The sequence below is a fragment of the Lagenorhynchus albirostris genome, chromosome 8, assembly GCF_949774975.1.
Source record: "Lagenorhynchus albirostris chromosome 8, mLagAlb1.1, whole genome shotgun sequence".
Taxonomy (NCBI): domain Eukaryota; kingdom Metazoa; phylum Chordata; class Mammalia; order Artiodactyla; family Delphinidae; genus Lagenorhynchus; species Lagenorhynchus albirostris.
Genome location: NC_083102.1, coordinates 13,552,783 through 13,562,820, shown reverse-complemented (window position 1 = coordinate 13,562,820; position 10,038 = coordinate 13,552,783). Strand labels below are relative to the sequence as shown.

The following is a 10,038-nucleotide window of genomic DNA, read 5'->3' as shown; positions in this document are numbered from 1 at the left end:
GGAGGCCTGCGGAGGAAGTCCCATGACACCGGGGGTGGGTGGAGGCTGCTTCTCCCCCAGTGGCTCCTCTATTTCAGTTTCTTGAAGGGGCTCTTCTGGCCCTTGATGACGCCTTTCTCTTGGAAGTTCCACAGGGCCATCAACAGAAAGCCAAGTGTGGCCCCGGGTTGTAATAAGCATCTTGGAGATGGTGGGGCTGCTCAGACCTTGCCCACTTTGCGGCGGACAGGGCTTCCACTGAGGGGGATGCTATGCGCCAAGCGTCCCCCATCAGGGTGAAGAAGGAAGACCTCGGGCTGCCTCCCAGACAGATGCTGCAGGTCAGCAGACCCCCACAGAGCCTCCAGAGGGACCCTTGCCACTTCAGCTATCCAGTCTGCGACCCTCCCGTAAGGCGGACAGCCTGCTGCCCCTGGGAAGGAGGGGCATCTCGTCTTCCTGTTGACACGGCACCTCCTGGGACGGTGCTCACATGTAAGACAAGAAGCTTCCACCACCCCTCTGCCATCTGCTGTATCCCATGATCTACAATGTTCAAGCTCAGCCCCAGAGAGCCCCCTCCAGCACACATCCCACAGACCTGCCACAATCTTGGCATGCACAGCAAACCCACAGCCAAGTGTGCCCGATCTGAACACATCTTCAAGGCCCGGACCCTCGCTGGGTGTTCCTTTTCTGCTGTTATTTATTTGTAATGTTGTTAATGTGAAATCACATATGTATAGTCTAAAAACAATACTAAAGCCAATCCCCTAGTACTCATAACCCAGGTTAAGAAATATAACATTAGTAAAGCTTTGGGGCTTGTGTTAGTTTCCCATGGCTGCTGTAACACATGATCGCAAACTGAGTGGCTTAAAACAAGGGAAGTTTATTCTCTCACAGTTCTGGGAGCTAGAAGTCTGCAGTCAAGGTGTCTGAAGGCTCCTGAGGAAAGTCTGTGCCTTTTCCTAGCTCCTGGTGGCTCCCAGCAATCCTTGGCGTTCCTTGGCTTGTAGTTGCATCACTCCATCTCTGCTTCCATGGTCACTGGCCTTCTTCCCTCTCCTTTCTCTTATAAAGACACCAGTCATTGGATTAGGACCCACGCTAATCCAGTCAGTATGACCCATCTTAACTTGATTAAGTCTGCAAAGATGCTCTTTCCAAATAAAGTCACATTCACAGGCAATGGGGGTGAGGACTTGAACATATTTTGGGGGGACACAATTCAATGTCCTACAGAGCCCTTGCTGTGTTCCTCCTCCATCATATTCCTTCCCCGAAGAGGTAACCACTTGGCTGATTTTTGCATTAATCTTTTTTTTTTAACCTTTAAAATAGTTCACCACCTAAATCTGTATACCTAACACAAAAATTGTTGAGTTTTGAAACGCTGAGTTTTAAGCACAAGTCTAGCTGAATAAGGTAAGGGCAGTACTGCCGTTTCTGGATGAAGGCTCCCACGATGAGATGATCCAGAAAGAATCTTCAGCTCAGAAAGTGTTCAGAGCCCCGCTGGGGGACAGTGGGTAGTTTGGAAAACTCAGCACTCACCAGAATTAGGGCACTTGTGTGGACAAGAGACTGGGCCCCTGGCAGGAAGATGGCTGGGTAAGTGGGCTGCTTCCTGAGTGCTGGTAAGCTCACCCGGGATGGTGGGGAGCCCCTAGGATGGCTCCCATGATCCCTCCCTCGCCTTCACTCCCACTTCCAGAGGGACCGGGGCTGATGTTCCTGTACACTCTAGGGATTCCATGGCTTCTTGCTTTCCCACCGGCCCCCTGTGACTCCGCCTTTCAGCTCTGCCACTTCACCCTCCTCCTGGGTTTGTATATTATCGCTTAAATCCCTCTGCTGTAGTTTGAGTGGAGTTTCATTAGGGAAAAGATGCATGTGCTCAATGTACCGTCTCCACCTTGAGAGCTTTCTCTTGGTCTCACTTTTCTACTGAGCTGTGTTTTAGGATTTCTTCCTTCATTCACTCAATCTGATGTCTGCAAGGCTGGGCTGTCAGGAGGGACAGAGCTGACAGTAGTTGAGCTGACAGTAGTTGGGGAGACAGACAAGGAAATCGGTCGTTATGACGCAGCAGTAGTGCTTAAAATATGGTTCCTGGACCACCTATGCAAGCATCTCCCTGACGTTTCGTCAAAATGCTGAGACCTGAAGGTCGGGCCCAGGGAGGATAAAGACTCCAGACGGGGGAGCAGCCGTCAGCTATCTGAGGCTGGTTGGAGCCAAGGCTGGGGAAGCCCACCCAGAAAAAGTGTGAGGGGCCATGCACTGGCCAAGGACTGAGTGGGGAGAACAGCAGTACCTGTGGGCTGAGCACAGGGGGAGACTGAGAAGAAGAGGTGGGAAGATGGCGTGTATGTTGACGGCTGTCATAAAGGTTCCAAAATCCACGTTTTCAAAAGTAGCACAGAAACCAGTCCTGTGTGATCCCCTTACATGAGGTACCTAGGGTCGTCAAATTCAGAGAAACAGAAGGCAGAATGGTGCTTACCAGGGGCGGGGGGAGGCGGGGCGGCGGGAAGCAGAGTTTAACAAGTATAGACTTTTAGTTTTGCAAAAAGTTCTGAAGACTGGCTGCACAACAATGTGCATACATTCAACACTGCTGGACTGCATACTTAAAACTGGTTAAGATGATAAAGTTTATGTTATGTGTTTGGGTTTTTTTTTTTACCACAACAAAAAATAATTTAAAAAGAAAAGAAAAAAGTAACACAGAAACCAGGGCCTGTTTCTAACCTTCAAAAGTTCCTTGATTGGACTCCCTGGTGGCGCAGTGGATAAGAATCCGCCTGCCAATGCAGGGGACACGGGTTCAATCCCTGGTCTGGGAAGATCCCACATGCCACGGAGCAATTAAGCCCGTGAGCCACAACTACTGAGCCTGTGCTCTAGAGCCACGAGACACAACTACTGAAGCCCGTGTGCCACAACTACTGAAGCCTGTGTGCCTAGGGCCCGTGCTCCTCAACAAGAGAAGCCAGAGAAGCCCGTGCACCGCAACAAAGATTAGCCCCCGCTCGATGCAACTAGAGAAAGCCCGCACACAGCAACGAAGACTCAACACAGCCAAAAAAAAAAAAAAAAAAGTTCCTTGATTCTTTACCCTTTTGTGATCAGGCTGACTCAGCAGACCAGCGTTCCCCAAATGACGACAAAGCACCAGTGTCTGCTCATCGCCACTGGGGCGTGAGGGACTTTGTCTCCCCTACTTATCCAAGAGCACCCCCGGACACCGCATGCCAGGAGACGCAATCTAAGTAAAGGCTTGAGCCGGAAGCCAGGTCTCAGCATCTCCTCCAACCGTGTTGCCCCCTTCCCGTCCAGCACCCCCAGCTAATCAACCAAAGCTAAGTCTTGTGTGGCAGTTCCTGAAGTTTGCCTGTCACCAAAAGCTTCTGCTTTGTCTCCAAGGGCTCCAGTGTCCACTTCGGGTCCTGTGGTTTAGCCTCTGGAAATTCAAATGGATTCTGGCTGAATTCTATCACAAGATGGACTCTACACCCTGCCTCCTTGGTGCTCTGAGTAGGCCAGGTTGGGGGCATGATGGGTTATCAGGCTAGTGGGAGGGGAACGTAACTTGAGAGGCCCAGTGCATGTGGGGCCTCGAGATGGGGTCCAGCTACAGGGCCTGGCTCTGGGGAGCAGCACGGAAAGGTCTAGAGCTTCATTCAAGAAGTCACAGACTCTAATATAGTAAAATAATTAGAGCCAACACTTAGCACCAACAATGTGCCGGGCATCCTTCCAAGACCTTAATATTGATATGTGTGCACGAACTCAATGAATCCTCCCAGTGAACTTATGAGGTCAGTACTACAGCCGACTTTACTGATGTAGAAACAAGAGCACAGGGACGGGGTCTCTCTTTGCTGCATCTGCTGTGAGAATGAAAGCAATCAGGCAGTCGACGGTCCAGAAAATGTAGACATCACTCAGAGGGATGCACAGGTGTCACGAAGGGTCCCACAGGAGGCTGCAGAGGGATTTGAATCACATCAGGGTCGAACTCAGTCTCCTTGGAAGGAAAAAGAAGAGGCTCTGGGTGGACAAATAGTGGGGAAATAGGAAGGAACTGGCTGTGGTTTGCACTGTCGGTTGTCACGTACAGAATGTAACGGAGGGTGTTACCCCGGCTTCCGTTTCAAGATGAGATCTGTGTGCTTCCCCATCACCGTTGTCATTCAAGAGGACAGGTCTCTGGTTGAAATCTGGAATTTCTTGTATGAGAAATATATCAGCAGCGTTTGAAAGTATTTGAACCAGGCGTTGCTTGTCAGTGTCTCAAGCCCAGAAAGAGGAGTTAATTCTTAAAGGAAAAGACATTGAACTTGTATCAAATTCAGGTTGTTACTTTGATCCTGCAAGCCACAACGGTTAGAAGGAAACCCGGACACTTCTGGATGGTATATGAACAAGTCTCTGAAAAAGGAACAGTTCAGCAGGCTGATGGAGATCTACGAGTTGTCTGGCTATGGAAAATAACTAGATGGCGGATCATTCTTAAGACCTATTTCTAATAGGTTTGGTGGTTTGTTTTTTTTTGCGGTACGCGGGCCTCTCACTGTTGTGGCCTCTCCCGTTGCGGAGCACAGGCTCCGGACGCGCAGGCTCAGCGGCCATGGCTCACGGGCCCAGCCGCTCCGCGGCATGTGGGATCCTCCCGGACCGGGGCACGAACCCGTGTCCCCTGCATCGGCAGGCAGACTCTCAACCACTGCGCCACCAGGCAAGCCCCCTATTTCTAATATTTTAAAGATGTAGTAAAGGCCCTCTATTGAAGGATCAAAAGGACGGGGAGGTTGAACTACTTGCCCAAGGTAACCCTGTCAATGCGAGGCAGAGCCAGATCTAAACCCAATCAGGCAGACTCCCGAATTGGCACCCTTATCCACCCTGCCACCTCTCTCCCAGCTGCTTGTCTTCAGGTGGCAAATCAGACAGGCAGCCCCTCAGTGGGGAAGCCAGAAGAGTCCAGAGCCCGGCTGGGGTCCGTCATGGTTCCAGATAATCCGATGGTGTAGAGAAGGGTTCAGCCAGCCAATGGGTTGGGTTGTGGGCAGAGAGTTCCAACCCCAGAAGGGGCTGGGCTAGAGCTAGGCAGGGAACAGGGCAGGTTGTAGTCCCAGCAAAGGGCACCTGGGCCCCTTTGGCTCTGAGCCATTTCCCTGTTTCTGGGCTGGGACCCCAATGGGCCGACCTGAGAAGTATAAAAACTGTGACAGCAGGGCTATGACACAGACATGTAGAATTTGCTCTGTGGCCCCGAACCTGTCTCATAGCAGCAAACATAGCAACACAGGCAACCTGGTTGGCACCTGGCTTCTGGGCCAAAGAGGGTGACTTAATGACAAGGTCTCATGGGTTGATGGAGATCAAGGAGAAAAGGGACAACGTGCTGGCGAGAGCACCAGTGGGTTCAGGATGGGAAAGGCAAGCAACACAGGGCAGGCATAGGTGGAGTCATCACCAAGGGTTGCAGCAAAGCCCCCAAAGTTTTAAAAGCCTTCAGGTTTCTGTGAACTATTGGGGCCTACATATAAGACATTGCTTGAGTCTTGTAAGTGCTGGTCTCACAGCTCCTTTCCCATCGCACCTCAGCTGTTCCTCACCATGCCAAGCACCATGCTTAAGGCCTGGCCTCAGGGCCTTTGTACTTGCCACCCTCAGCCTATAACACTCTTCCCCAGATATCGTCACTCGCCGCAGGCCTGTGCTCCAAGGAGGCTGATCAGGGAGGCCGTCCCTACAAAGAGCACCTCCCTTCCCTGCCCGCCCATCCTTTACTATCCCCTTGCCGTACGGATTGTGTTTTCCAAAGGTGCCGCAGCAATCTCTCCTACGCCACGTGTTCTTTCTCTGGCCCCTGGAATCTGGGGTCCCTGTCACTGCTCTAACCAACAGAATACGACAGAAGTGACGCTGAGCCAGTCCCAGGCACTTCACCGCTCCAGCAGCCTCTGATTCCTGCTTCGTGGAACACTTACTCTTGGAGCGCTCCTTCCAGAGCCCAGCTGCCAGGCTGAGAAGCTTGTGGGTAGGCCACAGGCAGATGTGCTGGTCAGCAGCCTGCCGAGCTCCTAGCCAGAGGTCAACATCCACGGCAGCCAAACGTGTGAGGCACCTCGATGTCCGACCCAGCCGGTCCTTCGGATGACTCGAGGCCCGGCCGGCATCTGGCTGCATCACTTGTGAGACCCCCAGCAAGACCCACCCTTATGGGCCCAGTCCACCAAAGAACCATGAGAGAGAATACAAAATTGTTGTTTTAGGTCACGCAGTTTCAGGGTGGTTTTTTTCCACAGCAGTAGTCATCTGGAGGATGTACCCTGCTTAACTAGTTTTCACAGCACCTATGCACTGTCTGATAGTATATAAGCTATTTGTTTATTGTCTTTTTCTCCCTCTTGTTTTTGTTTACTACTGTACTCTTAACACTTGAGAGGAGTGCCTGGCATGTAGTAGGAGCTCAATAAATATTTTCTAAGTAGATGAATGAATCCAAAGACATTTTCCCCAAAATCACAAAGCAATAATCAACGTGATTCTATTAGTTCTCAAGAGGCTTAACACTGGGTCATCCTGAGCATAGGTTAGGGCATCAGATGTGGTTGTATTTATTCACTCAACAGCCATTTATTGAGCTTCTATTACGTGCTAGGCCCTAGAAATAAATCAGCGAACCAAAGCAAAAATTCCTGCCCTCATTCTAGTGGGGGAGCAGGCAATAATATAAATAAGGAAAGTATACCATATATTAGAAGAGGGTAAGTTGCAAGGAAGAAAAATAAAGCAGAGAAGAGGGAGAGAGAGTCCTGGGGTCTGGCCGGAATGTTAAGTAAGGTGGCCCAGTGTATTGGTTTGCTAGGGCTGCCACAGCAAAGCACCACAAACTGGGAGGCTTAGACAACAGAAATGTATTGTCTCACAGTCCTGGAGGCTAGAACCCAAATAAGAGAGACAGATTCTCTGCAAGTATTTTGCAGTTTAGAATAATGTAATATGGTTTTAAGTTAATAAAACAAAAACTGAAAAATGAGACAGTACAGTAACAGAATGAGATGAAAAGGGAGGTTGCAGAGCTAAGGAAATAAATTGAAAATACTATGATTATAGATATAATAAATAAATTAGAAAAGAAAAAAATAATCATGGCTGAAAATCAAATTAACAGCATGGAGGAGAGACTTAAGATAAAAGAAGTCGAGGGAAAAGACACAGAGATTGAAGCAATTAGAAAGAATGTGATAGATATAGAAATCAAAGATGTTCTAACTTAAGGACGATTGATGTCCCTTGTGTACAGATCTCAACAAAAGGAACTTAAAATTATTCAGAGATATAATATAGATTTATTATAAATTTATAAATATACATTTCTCTGACTTGAATGAAAACTTAAATATGAATATTGAAAAGATCATGTATATGTCAGGAAATTTTGTTTTAGTATAACCAACATTGACATACCTGTTTAAGATTGAGTGTCAAGATTTAAAGGAAAAAAATTGTTCAGGGAATTCCCTGGTGGTCCAGTGGTTAGGACTCCACAGTCTTACTGCCCAGGGCCAGGGTTCGATCCCTGGTTGGAGAACTAAGATCCCACAAGCCGAGCAGTACAGTCAAAAAAAAGAAAAAAATTGTTCAAACGTTCTGGTAGAAGGAAAAATTAAAAACAGATCACTTTTAAAGGAGGGAAAAAATCAAGCTGGTCTCAGACTCCCCTTACAGCAACATTCAATGCCAAAGGACACAGAGTTGATCTAAAAAGAACTGAGAGGAAAAAGTGTGACCTAAGAATGTCACATTCAATCAAACCATCATAGAAGCAACAGGCAGACACTCTCAAACATGAAATAATTCAGAAACTATAGTCACTTCTTAAAAAAAAAAGTATTGATAAAATCTATCCAAGAGATGAGTCAAAATAAAGAATTCTAGAATAGGGACATCACATAGTGGAATAGATGATAGGCACTGAATCCACTTAAAGAGAGAAACAGAACTAAAGGGAAAAGCAGTATAAGCAAAAACTGGGAGTGAGGAGAGGGGAAAAGGAAGGCAACGAAACAGTATTAATCACTTGATCTCTTCTAGTTTGGAGTAAATCAATTCTATTTAAAACTGAAATGTGATTTCAAAAACTAGTGAATTCAACCTCTAATGGTTATCATAATTCATAATTTTTTTAGGCTTAGAAGATTATTTTAGGAATTAACATCTCTTGCAGTGAAGAAACATTTATCTTAAGTTGAGCAATTTCTTCTGTTGCACTTTCTTCTTTAAATTCAAAAAAAATTAAATAGACTTTCGATTTAAACCAGTATATATGGTAGAGTGCATTAGCTTCCTAATTCTTCAGCTCTCCCTGCATCCATGCCCTTTCCCTGTAACTTTAGAGTTCTTCTCAGTTGAGCTTTAGAGTTCTTCTAGTGAACTCTAAAGTGCCCTAGTGATGTCTGGGTTGGCCCTGTGTATCAGTCAGGTTCCAATCAGAGAAGCACACCTGGCATGAGTGGAGGAAGGGTGCAAATGTTTTCCTGTGCCCGATAATAAATATTCTAGGCTCCAGGAGCCACGTAGTTCCTGTCACACCTACACAACCTGGTCATTGAGCAGCCATAGATAATATGTAAATGAACAGGTGTGTCTGTGTTCCAATTAAACTTTATTTACAAAAACAGGTGGCAGGCTGGATTTGAGCCATGAGCCGTATGTAGTTTGCCAACTGCTGGGTTAATATGTAAGGAATTTACAGTGGAATGAGACCTTACATTTGGGGAAGTGAAGGTCCAGGAGGGAAGCTGGAAGATCATAGATAACGTCACCTATCAGTCAATCTGAAACCCAAGCACATCCAACCACCAAAGGGGAAGTGCAAAGGGAAAGTTCATGGGGACATCAATGGGGCAAGCCACGGCTCTGAGTGGCTGCTACTTCTCTGAGTTGCTGCCCAGTGACTAGTGGTGGACCTGAGGCCAACAGGATCAGCAGTCAGGTAGAAGAGCTGAAAGAGGGGTGGAAGAGGCAAGGACAAGACAGAACCGACCAGCACTTCTCTGTGTCTGTCATTGCATCTATCTGACTACGGTGACCTTCAGAGAGTAATGTCTGGTGCTTCATTCCTGCCTTTCAAACCTCATATAAATTCCTCTTTGGGCCAGCTCTACAGGTACAGGGATTCTGGGAAATGTAGTTCCAATTGAGCCTATTTGACACAATACAAACCACCACAGTCCACCTCTTGTCAACTTCACATCCATACACACTTCTCTGAATCACATTTAACCTCCAAATAAACACAATAGCAAAATCATGCATTCACCTAACGTGATACAATGATCTTTTATACAACCAAAACACATTAGCCCTCTTTCCAAAGGAGAGTACAAAGCACATAGTCTCTTTACCCATCTTTGGGTGATGTTCATTCCTCTTCTAGTTCATTCCCTCTTTGAGATCCTGTAACTTCAATACTTAAATATAAAGTTGCCTTATTAGCACATTTCACTTAGATGGTAAGGGAATAAGAGGGAAAAAAGGAAATAAAAAAATTACACAGTCTAAGTTAAAGCAATGCAGTTCTGCTTGTCATGATTTCTATTTTTGGAGAGGAGCTACCTTTAAGGTTATACTTCTTAATAGTTTTGTTCATCCTGGATTTACCACCTTCTTCTTTTTCTCCCTTAAGAAAGGGGAATAGGGAGTTCCCTGGTGGTCCAGTGGGTAGGACTCCTCACTTTCATTGCTGAGGGCATGGGTTTGATCCCTCATTGGGGAACTAAGATCCCACAAGCCGTGTGGCGAGGCCAAAAATTAAAAAAACAAACAAATAAATAATGTCAAACAAACAAAAAAAATTAGATATTCAAATACATTCACATTAAAGTAAGAAGAAATACTTATAACTACTACAGTCCTCATTTGTGTAACTTGTCACATGATGTAGCTGGTATTTAAAACTTCCTTCTCCTCTACCAATTCCATATCCCCTTTGTCTTCAGCAAGAATCTCAGCTGGTTCTTGCCTGACAAGGTGACC

The 10,038-nt window shown here is 46.7% G+C and overlaps 1 pseudogene; it reads left to right on the top strand.

The window, feature by feature from the left end:
* Positions 1–717: 717 nt before the first annotated feature.
* LOC132524920 (large ribosomal subunit protein uL6-like) lies at positions 718–4,517 on the top strand (annotated as a pseudogene).
* Positions 4,518–10,038: the final 5,521 nt, after the last annotated feature.